This window comes from Cavia porcellus, unplaced genomic scaffold (assembly GCF_034190915.1).
Source record: "Cavia porcellus strain 051 isolate PalLab524CR breed Dunkin Hartley unplaced genomic scaffold, mCavPor4.1 scaffold_6, whole genome shotgun sequence".
NCBI lineage: Eukaryota > Metazoa > Chordata > Mammalia > Rodentia > Caviidae > Cavia > Cavia porcellus.
Window position 1 is genome coordinate 9,447,685 of NW_026947489.1, and position 16,643 is coordinate 9,464,327.

Consider the following 16,643-nt stretch of genomic DNA (forward strand, 5'->3'; position numbering starts at 1 on the left):
TTAGCAACCTCACTGTCTGGAGGAAGCAGGTTGATCCATGTCTGTCCCTATCACTGAACGCTACACCTGTGGTGTATTTGTGCTGTGCAGCTCTCAGCACAGGTCATATACTGGCTGGCCATTAAGAGATAGCTGTGTTGAAATCCTCCTTACAGGACAGTGTGGTCTGCCCTGCACGGAGCAGCATCACGCCCTCCCAGAGTATGTACCAGATTGAGTCCTTTGTGTCAGCTTCTCAATAAAGACACATAAAACAAACCGGCCACTGTCATGACACTCAGTACCCTCTCGAAAGAGCCCAACAGACACTTAAAAAAAATAACTACCTGTTGTGGCAGAGAGAGACACAATCATGTTGTATACATACATACATACATTTACTCTGTGGGCATTGAGAGCTGACTCAGGTTTAGTGGTGAATAGGGCAGAGAGATTCTGGCCTGTGTGTACCTTACATGGGGACAAACAGTCAGTGAACAAATACTAAGACTTAAGTTAGAAGGAGATAGACAATGTGGGGAAAAGTAAAGCAGGAGAGGGGATCAAACTTTTAGGGAAGGAGAATGTCCAAAGGATCTCAATGTCTGGGAACCACTGGACATTTAACTGTGGATGATCTTTTAGGTTTCTTTTTCACAAAGTGGACTTGCAAATTCCCTAAAAGGCAGCCTTCCAAAAGTAGGCCAGGGTAAGCATGGCAGCGGGATGGAGTGGGAGGAGGAGAGGTGAAACTCAGCTCCCATGATTCACTTGAGATGTGACTTCACATCCAGTTAGTTTAAGTATTGATTTGGGCATTTTTAAAAAAGGTTTGTGCTATGAAGTCCAGTAATGCTTTTACTCTTTGTTCAGAGTGGCTTTAGTCTGTTTTGTATTGTTTAATTTCAATGTACATCAAGGTATGGACAGCTCTTTTGAAGAGAACAAAAGACATTATGGCAGCCATTGTTGATTTTTCTGTTTGGTTTTGAAGGCCTGTAATGCCTTCATTACTCTGTTCTGATCAGTTTTATACTAGTTTGTTTTGTATGAACTCATTCTGTGTGAAGATGTGGACAACTATTTCGGAGAAAACAAGAGACATTATGGTAGCCACTATTGATCTGTTGTCATGCTTTGAAATTCTGTGTCACTTGCATTGTTTTCGTCTGATCTGATTTGTTCTGTTTTTTTTTTACCCTTTTTAAAATAAAAAGAATTAAAAAGAAAAGGCTTGTTTGTTTTGACATGGGCTTTTTCTGTGTATTCTAGAGTAGGCTTAAATTTGAAATTTTTCTGGCTCCCCAGTAGCTGGAATTACAGGTGCACACCACCTTACTTGGCTTGATCCATGGATTTAAAGTTGTCAGAAGCTTTCAATGTAGTTGGGAAGCATTTGTGAACACTTTCACTTGTTTCATTGTATGTCATAGGAATTTTCCCCGTGTATTGAATACATGGTTTGGTAGTGTTTCAATTTAAAATTTCTGTCTATGAACAAACTTTACCATTGAGAGTCTGCAAAAAATAACATTAAACATTAGAAGAAGGCAGAATTTTTTGATAGTAAAAGCAAAGAAAATTTGCCTGGCTAGGTTAAGAACAGTATGGCTATGACTGTATTCATTAAGTTCCTTGACCAGGATTGTCTTCTGTCAAGAAAACACTGGTCAATTCTATCTAGAATTTTCTTCTCTAGAAAATTCAATTAAGAGCCGAGTGTGGTGGCACATGCCTGTAATTCCAACTACTTAGCAGGTTGCGGCAGGGTGTCGCAAATTTGAGGCCAACTTGGGCAACTTAGTGAGACCCTGTCCACAGGCAAAGGTCTGGTGGTGTAGCTCAGCACGCCCTGCATTCAATCCCCAGTATTAAAAAATAAACTTTGATTAAAGATTGGTGCAAAGCATTGTCTGCAGTTCAGACTGTCAGAAGTTGCCCTGCTTGGGGCTGGGGTCAATCCCAGTAAATCCCAGTAAAGCTCAGTGGCATAAGCACCTGCCTTGCAAGCAGGCGGTCGTGAGTTTGATCCCCGGTACCAATTAAAAAAGAATTTGCTCTGCTTTTCATTCTTGCATGCCAGACCCTAGCACCTGTGTCCCTTTGACATTGGCTCACGGAGCTGGTGACCTAATATCTAGTTCCTTTTGCGCTGGTGTGCTGGGTGCGTGTCCCAGCGTCCTGCTTAATGTGTTTTTCTCTTCTGAGTTCCTGAATGGCCCTCTAGAACCTTGATTAGGTTTACCTCTGGTCTTCACTTACCCACCTCCTCTACTTCTCTCTAGCCCCCCTCCCTTGCCGTACTGTGTAAAATAGACTGGAGAGGCAGACACTGTACACATGAACTCACTTCAGAAACCTTTAGTGACAAGCTTGCTCTGTGTACAGAAACTTGCCAGTCTTGTTATTTGTCCTCCTCCTGCACTTAGTATTGTGCTTAATTGCCCACATTTCATTTGGTGGAGATGTAACATTTAGTTTCTGTAGTGCAGTGAATTGTTAACATTCTTGAATTGATTTAATGATTTCATACCTGTTAACGAGGATTTAAAATATAGCCCTGATAATTCTCTCATTAAGCAAGACAGTCAAGTGTTTTCTAGAAGAAAATGACACCCTCATGTGACTCATGCTTTTCAAAATTAATCATTCTGGGATTAATGTGCATTGTCTCCTTTTGCTTAGCAATGCACTAATAGATGTATTGCAAGGCACAGGTGAGAAAGAGAAGAAAAAATTACTCAATTTTCAAAAGAACACAGTTGGAGTTTGTGGTCACCTCTTTGCCCTGGAGTCGTCTCTCTGCATGGGTCATCCAGACCCCCTGCTTTTGCAGAGGCCTCACCAGCAGACTCCAGATCCTCACCTTCCTTTCTCTAGTATGGATTTGTACAACAGCTCATTTTCACAACTGTCCCTGAAGAAGATGGAGAACTACTTCTTCCCAGTGTCTCAAAGAATTTAGTAGAGGGGGTTAAAATGTAGGTCAGTGTTATGGATTAAGAACTGGTGGTCAACTTAACACCAGCTGGATTACATCAGCATGGCATTGAGCGAAGATGCTTCACCTGAGGAAAGCTGCCAGGATAAATAGGTGGAGAAGAAGGGAGGTGTTGAGGTTTGAGGCAGTAAGGAGGCATTGTGGGTTCTCCTACGAGTTGCTGAGTTGCTGTCTGAGTTGTTGGTTCTCCTGGAGAAGCCTTGGTCCTCACATCAAGCATTGCTTCCTGGCACCAGAGGGGAAGACATGTGCTGCGTGGTCTCCAGGATGAGCTCGTCACGCAGCTTCCTGGCGGGTACCCGACTGTGCTTGTCGTCGGAGGAGCTCGGGGCCTTCGTGTCGCTGAGGATGGCTGTGGTGCCTTTCAGGATAGTCCCGGTCTTTGTTGTGAGTGTGACTTCTTGGCTCCAGCGTAGAACCCTCATCCCACTAGCACAGCTCCTTCATCCTGCTGGCATAGACTTTCTAGCTTCCACCGCTGACCCTTGGGTCTTCCCGGCACAGATCCATAAAAGAAACTGGCGTGAGTCCTTCTCGTAGGTTCTGGACCTCCAGTTGGACTTGTGGGAGGCATTGTCCTGAGCTCTGGGTTTTTATCTGGACTCATGTGGGACATTGCTGTGGGGTTTAGGCTCTTGACTAAATAATCTATGTCTTTGGTGTTGCGGATAGATTTCCTGCATTTTCCTGTGTTAACTCCCGGTGACTATTATAAAAATAATATTATAAACTCCTCTCTTGATCCTGTTGTTCTCTGTGCACAACCACTGACTACAATACTCAGTGGTAAAGCATGTGTTTAGCATGTGCAAGTCCCTGAGTTCAGTCCCCAAAACTTCCCTCAAAAAAAAAAAAATGGTGGCAGATTCTTTTGATTATATGGGATGCTTTCAGCTGTGTGTAAATAGTTCTTAATTGATTTGAAAATTGTATTTCATCAGTAGATAATACACTTCATTATACCAATAACTTAAACAAAAATGTGGATACAGTGTGATTTAGCTTGTTTAATTTTCAGGAAGGGAATCCAGAATAAAGTTCAGGAATGAAAACGAGGATGGGATGCTCACCATTTAAGGTATTTGACAAGCATTGAATAGCTAGGCTCTGTTAAGACCCACGTCAAGGGCTTGTTTCTTGAAGATTCCTACCCTAGCTGGGAAGCCAATACAAAGATAGGGTAGTAAATAACAGAATAGAAAGTGTTGTAATATAGGCACAAACCTAATAGGAGGGCTGGAGGTTGGAACTTGAGAGAGGAGTCTGATTTTCTTAGAGCAGAGAAGGTGGAAAGAACAGCTCATTTCTGTACTCTGAGAGGCTGAGGCAGGAGAATTGCAAATTGAAGCTCAGCCTGGGCAACCCAGTGCTTTAGTGCGACTCTAACTCATAGTAAAAAGGCTGGGAATGTAGCTCAGTGCAAAGGCCTTGAGTTCAATCTGCAGTCCTTTTTTTGAAGACCAGCTCACACCAAGGGCATGAAGGTTGTCTGCTCCTTTTGTCTGGAATGCAACGTATGGGAAAAAGGAGATACAGTCCTGAAGTAGTAGGTCACAGCTAAGATGTGTGTTAGGCTCTGGAGTGTGGTCTTGATCCTGTAAGATGAAGGTGGCTGGAGCAGTTGTGAAAATATAGACTGACACTAGTAGGGGGAAGCCAAGGGATTGTGCCTCAGTCTCCCAGCCAGGAAGACAAAGACCTGACTGCTGACTCCCCGACCTGGTGACCAGTCTGCTGGAAATTAGCCCTTCTGCTCAAAGGTGTTTTTTTGTTTTGTTTTGTTTTTTGTTTTTAAATTCATGAGCTCCTTAATAGGGAAAAGAACAAATGGAGAGAAAGGCAAACAGGAAAAATTAAATGAGCAGATGTTGAGTGAAAAGGCTTTTTTGTCAGCCCTCCTTTGAGGCAAATTCATTAGTGAGATTGGAGAAACTTGCAGTTTAAATGGATTTGAAACTGTTTTGGTTTGTCTGCCTCCAATCCATTTCCAGTTTCTATGAACTGACAGGAAAGCTGCCTCTCCTCGGTTGAGAAAAGCTAATGAGATTGCTGAATCAGGCTTTCAGAGTAGGTGGCGTTGCCTGCCCCGCCCATAACACCTTGGTGTGCAAGTGGTTCATGAATCAACTTGTTGAAGCTTTCTTACTTGTTGGAGCACTTTAAATAATCCAGGCAGAGCTGTCTTCAGCAGGAGAAAGTGAAAATGGCCCCGAGATGTCTAACCCCTCACATAAACAGCATAAAATGTATATGCACTCGAATTGATTTCCTGGTAATAATATGCTTGTCTTTCTTGGTGATGACTGATCTTTGAGACTGAAACAAATAAAAATAAGTTACATCGGGGGAAAAAAAAAAGAAAAAAATTGCCAGGCTATTTTTTGTGTTAGATAGTTTTAAAAAATAAAAAAAGAAAATTGTTTTTTCACTTACTGGGAAACATACAAATCACATTGTGGACTGATGTTTCCTTAGTAGATGAGTTCTGTGGTGTGATGGTGGTGATTTGGTTAGCAAAAAGCCCCCCAGTGTTCTTCACCTTTGGAGAATACTATAGCTGCCAAACCAGCTCTTAGCAGAGTACATGGTGTTCGGCGTGTGTCAGGTTTCTTGCCAGTGCTTACGCCTCTTCTTTTAAACAGCAAGATCATCCTGTCGATGATTGACTAACAAAGACTGTACCAGAGTGCAACAACCATGAGGCAGTAGATGCATCTGTAACTCGGTGCCTGCCCAAATGCCAGTTTGCTCCTCTCCAAGTGGCGAAACAGGAAGTAACATCCCATCAGGAAGAACCTGAAAGTGCCATCCAGTAGCTTCGCCTCACGTCACAGATTGCCCTCAGAAATCTTGATTTGCAACTTTCCAGGGTGGGTCTGTGAAAGAATTTCAAAACGTACACATAGCTGAGACACGTTGCTCTCTGATGAGAACAAAGCTGACTGCAACACTGGAAACTTCGCTCTGACTATTCTTCACAAGCAAGGAGCATCCTTTGCAGACTTATATTTGAGAAAGGTAGGTGCCGTCTCACTGATACTGCGTGTTTGCGTTGGAGAACTTACAAGCAAGTTGGCCTTCGCCTCTGCTCTGTGTATGTGTACATGCCACAGGGGTGGGCGGGAGAACATGAAAATGCCACTGCTTAAAAGAGAGTTACCTCTGTGCTGTTTAACAGTGGAAACCAAACGTTGAGCGCAAACCCGTGCTTCTGACCTGTGTTATGTGCTGTTTAAGTACTTGAGGCTGATTCATTGAAGAATGGGGAAAACCGAGAGGAGGCTGAGTGCTCAGCATAGCTAAGTTCATCAGCAAAGCCTGACGCGAGGTAAAATAAAAAGGGTAACCCCGGATTTTGGTCAGGAGACATGCCAAAGGGCATTTCAGACCACTTCATAGTGCCTTAGATTTAAGGTGAGGTAGAACTTGCTCAGCTCGTGGTGACAGACTTTCTTAGCTGGTCCTGACTTGAGAGATGTAGTATGTGATGTTATGCCCAGAAGAAATTAGCTGATCAAAAACTGCCAGGCTCATGCAGAAAAACAAAGCACAACTTTGTTTTTTCTAATCCAAGGAAATGTTTGGCAACTATTTTAAGCATTTTTAGTTTCGGAAAATCTTTACATAGAGATAGCAAATGAGACCTTTGGGACTCCCCAGATGATGAATATTAATTTATTCAATAATCAGTAGTTGTTGCATTGCCTAGACTGCCATATGCAAGGGTTGAGAATTTTAAATTTTACCTTTTCACTTCTGCCCCCATGTCCCACCCCCTTTAAGGAGAATTTCTTCTTATAATTTCATTAGTAGAATTGCTGGTCAAAGAGAGAAAGATATATATTCATCTTGGAAACAATTGTGTGGTCCTTCTATTAAAAATATTTATGTATTTTAATAAAATATTAATTAGTGTACATAAGTTTGAAGATAATTTGGATTAGCGATTTACTTTTATCATTAATAATGTATTTTTATAGTTTATTAGTTATCATCCACATCTGTTATTGTATGTATATGTATTTTCATTTAATTCAAAGAGATGGAGCTCGTAATGTACAGTTTTAAGATGGGAAAGTTTAGATTTAGTGAGATTTAGCATAGCCTGGAAGGGACAATTCAAAACTTCACTGCTTTTTTACATACTCTGAGATACAATGTTTGAGCTCCTTTCATTCTTACCTTATTCCAAATACCTTCCAGAGTACCTGGCATGTGGAGGAGTTGCTAAATCCATAATAATATTCAAACATTTTAACTATGTGTCTTATAGTAAAAGACCAGAAGTCAATCATAATTTACTTTCTACTGTTTGAGTGTGGTATGTGTTGAAGAGAACATGGACCAGAAAGACAGATTTACATGTGAATTGTAGATTCCTTCAAAGAAAAGTTTGCCTGGAAAAAAAAAAAAAGAATTGTAGATTCCTGCTACTATTATGACCTAAGCAAGTTAAGTTTTTCAAATTTTAGTTTCTTTATTTATAAGTCAGTCATTATAATATCCAACACATAGGGTTTTTTTGTTGTGACGAATAAAAAACAGGGTATGCTGAGTGCCTTCCTCCTGACCTGACAGTGATAGGCTCTGGATAAATAATATTTTTTTGCATTTTGATGAGCACATTTTGGTACACTAGATCCAATTCTAGGCACAGGAGTGCAGTCAGTGAAGAAGGCTGGCAAGTCCTTCCCTCATGGTAGGCAGGCACTGTCCATCGCTCTACTGTGTTATTACATCAGAAAGGGACTTATTTTGGAAATCACTTTGTAGTTATTGAGATCCTTCTTTGTGGAACTGATCCCCAAACCATAATAACCAGACCCCCCCCAAAAAAAAACAGTAGATTTTTTTCCTAAAAGTCAGTTTGAAGTGCTCCTCATGGTAAAGTGACATATTAGGAGAGATAATATTTTTAAACAAACACGCACACACACACACATACACACAAATGTGAGTTTTCCCATGTTCCCAAAGCCATAGCAGAAGTGTTACCAGGAACTGGTAGAAGAGACATGTCAGGAGGGTGGCTGGAAGCTCCCTGAATGGTCGTTTCTCTCAGAACAGAGGATTGTGTAGCAGTCATTTACTTACCTTGTGCCTCAAGCAATCTGCATGACAGCCTGGGGCTTCCTAGGGCCTGCTTAGTGTGAATTGAAGGATTTGATACAAAGATGGGCCTAGAGGTAGGTACTAGCACATGTATATGTATGTATGCGTGTATATACACATATTTATTAAGGTGGATGTCAGACAAGAATGTTTGACTGACTTACTGGCAAAATGCCTGGAGTCAAGTTCATTGAATAGATCAGTTGGCATCAAGATCAGTGTTTTTGGCAGTCTGTCCCTAGCCAGATCCTGAGGCTCCGTGCAGGTCATAGCAGAGAAACAGGAGGGAGGAATGCACAAAAGCTCCCTTTGGAATCGGATGTACTTTATTCTTCTTCTCTTGGAGACACCTGTACACTAAACACATTCACTTTCTTTATACAGCCCAACTTTGTAATTTTGCAAGGGATGATCAAAATATATGATCAGCATTTACATTTAAAAGATTTATTATAGAGGACATGTTGCCATTAATTCTTTTCCATTTGAGCACACTTATCCCATTATTCTTGCTACTTCCTTATTTTATTTTTATTAGTACATTTTTGTTAATACATGTTTATTAGGACACATTTAGTTTTATTAGTACATATTTTATTTTATTGGTACATTTTCTTTTTATTAGGACCTTCATCATTAAGAGCTGGTACGTGTATCTTTTTCCCTCCACTCCTCACCTGCCTCCGTCTGTTAGCCTCTTCCCTTTTGCAAAAGGTCTGTCTCCCTGTTTCTTCTCATCTGTCCTTTATTTTGTTATTTATATTTTGAGTTTCTTAAATAGGAATCATAAGACTTTTTAATCTTACTATGTAAACTACCTTAAGATTTGTCCTTATGTATGATAGCAACGTAAATTAAGCTAAAACCTTATTAAAATAGCCATTATTTATGTATAACTCCAGTTGACAAGTAAATGTGGTTAAGAATCTTCAGCCTTTTCAACATCGGAACAGCCAAAGTTTTCCACGAGGCTTTTTATTGATAGTGGATACAGGTTAAATATAAATGAAATTCATGATCACTGTGCTTCTAAAGCAGTGAAATTATTTCCAAAGTTCGTTGTTAATATACACCGAAGTCTGAGAAAACTCGTTAAAAAATAGAAGACAGCTCTGATGAGGAGTTGACTTGAGTGATCTCTGAGTGATCACCTGTCTTAGAAATTGTACATTTCTTCTCTCTGTCCCTGCATGTTGCTCAAATATAAAGGGTTTTGGTTTGTTTTGGTAACCATTTCTTCTTCACTTTTTGGCTTGCCTGTCACTGAAAAGTTTGTGCTGTTGTTTGGTCTATATAAATTTGAATTTAATGGGAAGTTTCCTTTGTATTGTTTTCCGAATGATGTCTTTTGTTTTTATTTTGTGGCGCTGGGGACTGAAACCAGGACCTCACACATGGGAAGTGTGTGTAGTACCACTGAGCTGCACCCTTAGTCATTAGGAAATGCCTTATAACTAAGCTATTTGGCCAAAATTCACAAATTTCCCTGCTCAAGATTGGTATAACATGCACACAAAATGAAATAAATATTCATGTATTTCTCCTTCATGGGAGAAATGTGAAATTCATAGACAAGGTACATATTTAGATTATTTGAAGCGATAACATATTAAGAAGCTTGAAATAATTTTTATTTACTATATCTGTATTCTTAGTGGTTCTTAGTGACAAAAAATCATGTATGATACTCCATTTAATTTTCTGTGGAGTATTATATACTGGAACAAGGTCTATTATAAATTTAATTTTATTGGTATACTTTTGATATACATTCAAAATTTTGAATATACATTTTAATATATATTGATATATGACATTCATCATAGGGAATTTGTACCTGTACCTAATATATCTCGGTTTTTCTATTTCCCCCATTTCCCTCTCTTCAGCCATTCTTCCCCTCTTTATCTGCAAAAGTTTGGTTTCTGTTTTTTTTTTTATTCTATTTCTTTCCTTTCCCCTATTTCTCTTCTCTCTCCCTCTTTCCTCCCTGTTTTCCTTCACATTTGAGTATTTTCTTCCTACTTCCCAGTATCTATAATTGATTTACCCTTTCAGTTTCACAAGAGAAACAGTATGATATACGTGTGTCTCGAGTTGCATTCATTAACCTAAAAATGTTTCAAGTTTATCCTTCTTTGTGGCATAATAGTACTTCATTGTATGCAAAAACCACATTTTCTCTATCCATTCTCTATTTATGTGCATATGAGTCATTTCCAGGATTTAGCTATTACAAATTGTGCACTGGAAACATGTTCATGCATATATTGCTGTGGTATGATGCTTTTAACTCTTTTGAGAAGATCATAAGAGGAATAGTTGGGTTAAATGGAACCTCTAGTTTGATTTTTTGAGGAATCCCTATAATGATTTCCATTTTGGTTGTACCAATTTACATTCCCACCAACAGTGGAGAAGAGTTCCTTTTCCCCCACAGCCTCACCAGCATTTGTTACTGGCTTACTTCTTGATGATGGCCATTCTTTCTGGGGTAAGAGGGTATCTCAGTGTTGTTTTAACTTTTCAGTGTGAATTTTTCAAATGACCATTGATGTTGAACATTTTTTCATATATATATATACATATATATATATATGAAATAAAACATTTATTGATTAGATTGATCCTGACAGGCTGAACAATAAACTAATCACTTTGAGATTCAAGAATAAATTCTGACAGCAATTTTTTCAATAATGAAAATTACTTGGCTTTGTTTAATAACTAAAGTAGTTTGAATTTTTTCTCTTCAAAGTTCTTTCCCTGTTTGATTTATAATTAAAACTTTAAAAATATTCCATCTGCCGATGTGGGGAAAAAACTTTAAATTGTAACAGTTTTTATTTGTAATGTGCACATCACAGGATCATTGGCATATTCTGCTTTGGATTGAAGTTGATAGTGAGCTTCTCCCATTCCATTAGCTGTAACTGGCTTTCCCTGGCTTGTTTGCTTTATTTGGGATTCTGGTCTACAACCAGTTATGTAAGAGTAAAACTTTATGGTTCCTCTAGATGATAAGTGTAAGATGTGCACATTGAAGTCCTTGAGTGATAATTTTATAGATTACACTATTGCCAGGCATGGCAGCTCTCACTTATAATCCCAAAGCACAGGAAGCTGAGGCAGGAGGACTGCTGCAAGTTCAAGGCCAGCCCAGGCTGCATAGTGAGTTCAGGGCTGCCTCAACTAGTGAGACCCTGTCTCAAAAAATAAATAAGTAAATAAGTAAATAAATATACTATCAGAGTAGTTTTCAATATTTTTAAATCATTGCTGATAGTACTACTTTTCAGATCTCACTTTAGAAAACACACACACACACACACACTTAAAATAATAGTTCTATAAAAATGCTTGACACACATTGATGTTTTGTATTTCATTCTCTTCTGCTCTATTTACTTTCTGGTCATGATCTACTAATTGATGAATCACTGGAAATGATTCTTAACACTAGATGAAAATAGAAGTCAATCAGAGAGCTTTAAAACATACTGAAAGCAGATATATAATAAAGTAAAGCAGTGGCCTCCAGATTTGAGGACTCGTAATTTTTGATGATGTGAAACTACAGGAAACAGTTGCCACTGGAATGTCCACGTGGGAAAAATCTTAACTCTCACCTCACAATTTATGCAGATCTAAATATTAATCTAGATACGACAGCTAAAACATGCTCTCCAATATGGAGCCATCAACTGCGTGTGGTTATTGAGCACCTGAAATGCAAATGGTCCAATAAAGCTGTGGCTGGAATGTATAACATGTAGCATATTTTAAAAGCTTACCAATATAAAGAAACAAAATATCTCATTAATAATTTTTACCTTAATAACATGCTAAATTAAAATATTTTGAATATATTGGGTTTAAATAAAAAGTTAAAATTAATTTCACTATTTTTACTTTTAAAGATGTAGCTACTAGGAAATGTAAAATTACATATGTAATACCCATTGTGGCTTTTTGTTGAGCAGCCTTGTTCTAGATGATAAAGTAGAATATATTCATGACTTTGAGGTAAACAAGTTCTTAAACAAGACGTAAAAAGTACTAAAATGATGAAAATTAACTACATATTGGACTGTGTTGAAATTATGAACTTTGGTTTCTCCAAACATACCATTAAAAGTTAAATTTCAAAGGAAGACATTTGCCATTCTTAAACCAACAAGGAATCACATCCAAAACATAAACAAATTAATTTGAAAGGTCAACATATTAGAAAAGTGGGCCAGAATTGAGCAGTTATTTCACAGAAGAACATGTCCAAGTGACTATAAAAAAAGAAAGAAAGAAAAAAGAAAAGAAGCATTGTCAGTCTTATTAGCTGTCAGAAGAACACAAAACCACAATGAAGTGCCACCATATACCATATACTGGAAAGGCTATGATGACACAAGAAAGGTGTCAGCAAGGACATGAAGCAGCCGGAGCCCTCTTATGCTTTTGTGGGACTGTAGATTGACATAGTGGCTTTACAAAACTGTTTACAAAAAGAATGAAGTTATGTCACATACAGTGCAGATTCTTTATGATGAATGTGATCATTATGTCTACCTAAACTGTACAATAAACTTAATAAAAATAGATCTTTTAAACCTGAATATATACAACTTATGACTTGACATTCTGCACCTACATATGGAAATATGTACATATATTTATTTAAGATTTGTTCAAGAATGTTCATAGATAGTGATATTAATGCTTATAGCCCCGGACTCAAACTGATTCAAATTTTCATCTAAAATGGGCTGGAGAAACAGATTGTGATAAGTTACATGGTGAAATTTTAAACACAAATACAGCAGCAAGAATATATGTCAGCCTTAAAAGCTGAATGAAAGAACCTAAATGCCAAGAAATGCATTCAATATGATTCTATTAATATAAAGTTCAAGACCAGGCAGCATTAATCCGTAGTGTTGGAAGTAGTGATGGGGTAGTGTAAGAAGGTGGGGGAGTGGGTGGGAGAAAGTGGGAAGATCTAGGGTGCTGGTAAATGTGTGATACTTTAGTCAGTGTGCTTATTACACAGCGACAGCAGTTGTGATGCCAGGACTGCACGTTCAGAGATTTTGAGGTAATTGGTCTGAATAAGTGGAGCGTGCGGCTTAAAACTGTCTTCCAGATAATTCATGTGTTGGGCTAGAGTTAGGCCTATTAATTTGGTTTCCCTTTTTCTGTTTTTGCAAGGATGTGACAGACACATGTATGTGTATATCTAGCCACATATATGTGCGTGCGTGTGTGTGCGTGTATATCTTGAGTTCCTTGGTAGAAAACTATCATATACTCTCAAGGAAATTATCATTATTTACATTTTATTTTATTTTGCTTATTGTATTTTCTTAGCTAATCTTGAAAAAATCACATCTGTGACTCAGAACTTCTTTATATAGCATTTTTTTGCAAGTTCTGGGGAAGAGTGGTATTTGGGCAAGGTAATTAATATATTACTCTCTTCAAAATACTGCAAGTTCACATTCTTTCTTTCCGAAAGGGGAGATGCTGGGTAAATGTTTTGGTGCTCTGATCTCACCACTCACTCCCCCCCCTGCAGACACACTCCTTGGTTGGCTAACTAGCGAGCACTCTACTCCACAGCACTTCGTGCTCTAGGGGAGGGGTGGAGGTGCTGGCTATACACATATAGAGGAACTTTCAAACCTACATTTTTTTCAAAACTCAGTTAAAAGGATAATAAATACTTATCATCTAGTGGAGAAACATTCACAAATATTGGTGTGATGAAAGGCCAACTCAGGTTAATCCACGGAGGAGTCATATTTTTATCACCAGTGCGTATTTGAGTCTGGCTCTCTTTCACCTTGAACAAGACTTTTCACCTCTCTTAAACTCATTTTTTACTTCGAATTTGAAGTATGAATAATGACTGTTGCCCTGAGAATTGATGAGTGAACACCTATGGATGAAATGTTGTGATCTATGCTGTGCTGGTTAGTTGTTACAGTTTTAATCATCTCTTGTAATTTTTGTAATGGACCATGAGAGTGTCATATTATTATTCCCATCTGCCAGCTGCAAAGCCAGACATCAGTGCAGTTGGCATCTGAATTACATCTCACACTTTGCCCTGCACCAGCCAGCCTGGCTTACATGGGGCTTTGCTCCACTTTGCACTCTACCAGTATCCTGGTGGGACAGTAGAGGTCAGACAGAAGGGCTTCATATTGTAGGCAGCACATCATTTTTAGGATATGCTTTTCTAAACTTCCTTACTCAAAGTTTTGCTAAGCTACAAAGCCACTCAGTGACAAATATATTTTCCCAGCCTTCTTTCTAGTGGAAATGAGAATAAATGGTGAAGAGATAACTTGTTGGTGGGGAGAACTAGGATGCATCTGTAAGCTACAGTGAATAACTAAGTTCCTGCCAACTGAGGAGGAGTCTTTTTCTGGGCAGGAGTGGTCCCGACAGGACTGCAGAGTGTAATGAAGTGAGGACCTGAAGGTGGCTTCTAGGACTGATCCCTAGCCACGAACAAGAAAAACAGAGACCTTGATCCAATACCGATGAGTGGTGAATTCTGCTAATAACCTGAATGAACTTAGAAGATGATCCCAAGTCCTAGATGAGCTCTAGATGAGAACCAGCTGGCAACTGATTTTGACTTCAGACTTATGAGCCCATGGCCTGAGCACTCAACTACATTGACTTAGACTTCTGACTCACTAAGCTGTGAGGTAATAAGTGGGTACTGTTTCAAGTTAGGAAAGAAAAAGTTCTATGAAGGTTTCTGTGTTGCTCATGTCACCAGCCCCTCATGCTGCCAGCCCCTCACTCAGTTCCAGAGCCTGAACTGATCCTTGACTTCAAGTTCCTGGGACTTGTGGAGTTACAGACTATCCTGGAACTCCGTATACAGGCCGACCCTAATACTGCATGGGCCATGGAAGTACCAATGGAATTATCTAACTCTCAGTCCAGCCCCATTCCTCTGTCCAGCCTGAGTTCTGCTTGCTTGGCCAGAATTCTGGTGCACAGATGTGTGAATACTCTATGTGTCTTAATTTTCATGTTCCTGTCCCAAACAGTCTCCTTTTAGCCATACATAGGCCTAGGAGTATACTGTGCTGTCCCTTTTAGGAGAACAGCCCTGGGAAAAACCTATTTAGGCCCTGAAAGAGGGCTCAGAACTGTTTGGGCAGGAAATTCTAGGTCCTAGATACCTCTAGTAAGTCTATAAAAGAGACAAGATTATATACTGAATATACCCTTGGATCTGTGAACTCCTCACCCCATGGGAAAATTGGCCAGAAAAGGGCCAGAATAGAGTCTTCTAAATTAGGAGCAGACGGTAAGAGTGGGGCTGCTCCTAGGAATTCATTTCAATGCCCTTGGTATACAGTTAGTACTTAATCATATCATCAGTTGATGCTTAAGAAAGCAACAAAAACCTAAGTAATTCTAGAATTGCTATGGAACATGTAGGTAACACTCCTCTATCACCATGCTCCACAAACATCCATCAAACCGTACCCACCCAGCAGCACAACACAGGCTTGAGATTCCATATGATGGTAGATGAGTAACATTTCCAACCTTGTGGACTAGCAGGAAGAGGAATTTCCTGAAAGACAGCTTCACTTGGCAGGGAAAAGAGGCAATTCAAGACCGCCTGTCTCCTTTACTGAGGCTCACCCGAAGGTAGACCCTTGGTATATTTTCTGAGAATCTCCCAAGGTTTCCAGTAGTACCTTCCTCGTTTTCTGTCAGATAGTACTTCCCCATAGGATATTTGTAGCTGATGCCACTGAAATAAATATAAATAAATATAAATATAAATATGAAATAAATATAAATCCCACACGAATAAATCCCTAACATGAATAACGTGGAAGACCTCTGAACTCTGAATCCCCTGGCACCTAGTCGGCATGGGTGTGTCAGTTCAACTCCAGTTTTCTTAGTGCTCTTTTCCACATTCACACAGCAAAGGGTCCTTCTCCACAAAACTGAGAATGTTGACTACCGTAGCACTTCTGCAAACTTTCTATTTTGGAAGAAAAAAACGTGCAAGGACGTTTTATTGTATTAGTTAATTAAGTTTTAGTGTTGATTGAACCCAAGGCATCCACATGGTGAACACACAGGCTGGCACTGAGGCACACCCTTAGCCCAGGAAGAAATTTTAAAAAGAAACTATGGGAACCCATAGACTCCAAATGAGGACCAGGGAGGACTAACTGGAAAACCACACTGGCACGTGTTTGCCTGACCCCTCCCCCCAGGGAAAGAAGTTGGTGCTGTGCCAGGCACAACACTGAGCTAAGGACTCTGTATTTTGGTATAGCATTTTCTCTCATTTGTTCCACTGTATTTTCATCAGTAGGAAGATGTTAGATGGAATGGAAATTATGTAAATGTATTTTGGTGTAATTGAAGCATACTGTTTTTAAGAAAAATGTGTATTTGAAAAATCTGGAAACCTGGGGAAGTTTTAAAGGAATAGGTTTCTTTTTTTTTTTTTTTTTTTTTTTTTTTTTTTTTTTGTCTTTTTCCTTTTTATCGGTACCAG

At 39.1% G+C, this 16,643-nt stretch overlaps 1 protein-coding gene across 1 annotated transcript in view; it reads left to right on the forward strand.

The window, feature by feature from the left end:
* Positions 1-3,874: 3,874 nt before the first annotated feature.
* Positions 3,875-16,643, forward strand: part of Cers3 (ceramide synthase 3) — a 118,664-nt gene continuing 105,895 nt past the window's right edge. Inside the window, exon 1 of the mRNA XM_003475274.4 lies at positions 3,875-5,998. The gene's annotated coding sequence lies outside the window, so the exon portion shown is untranslated. The remainder of the gene's footprint in view (positions 5,999-16,643) is intronic.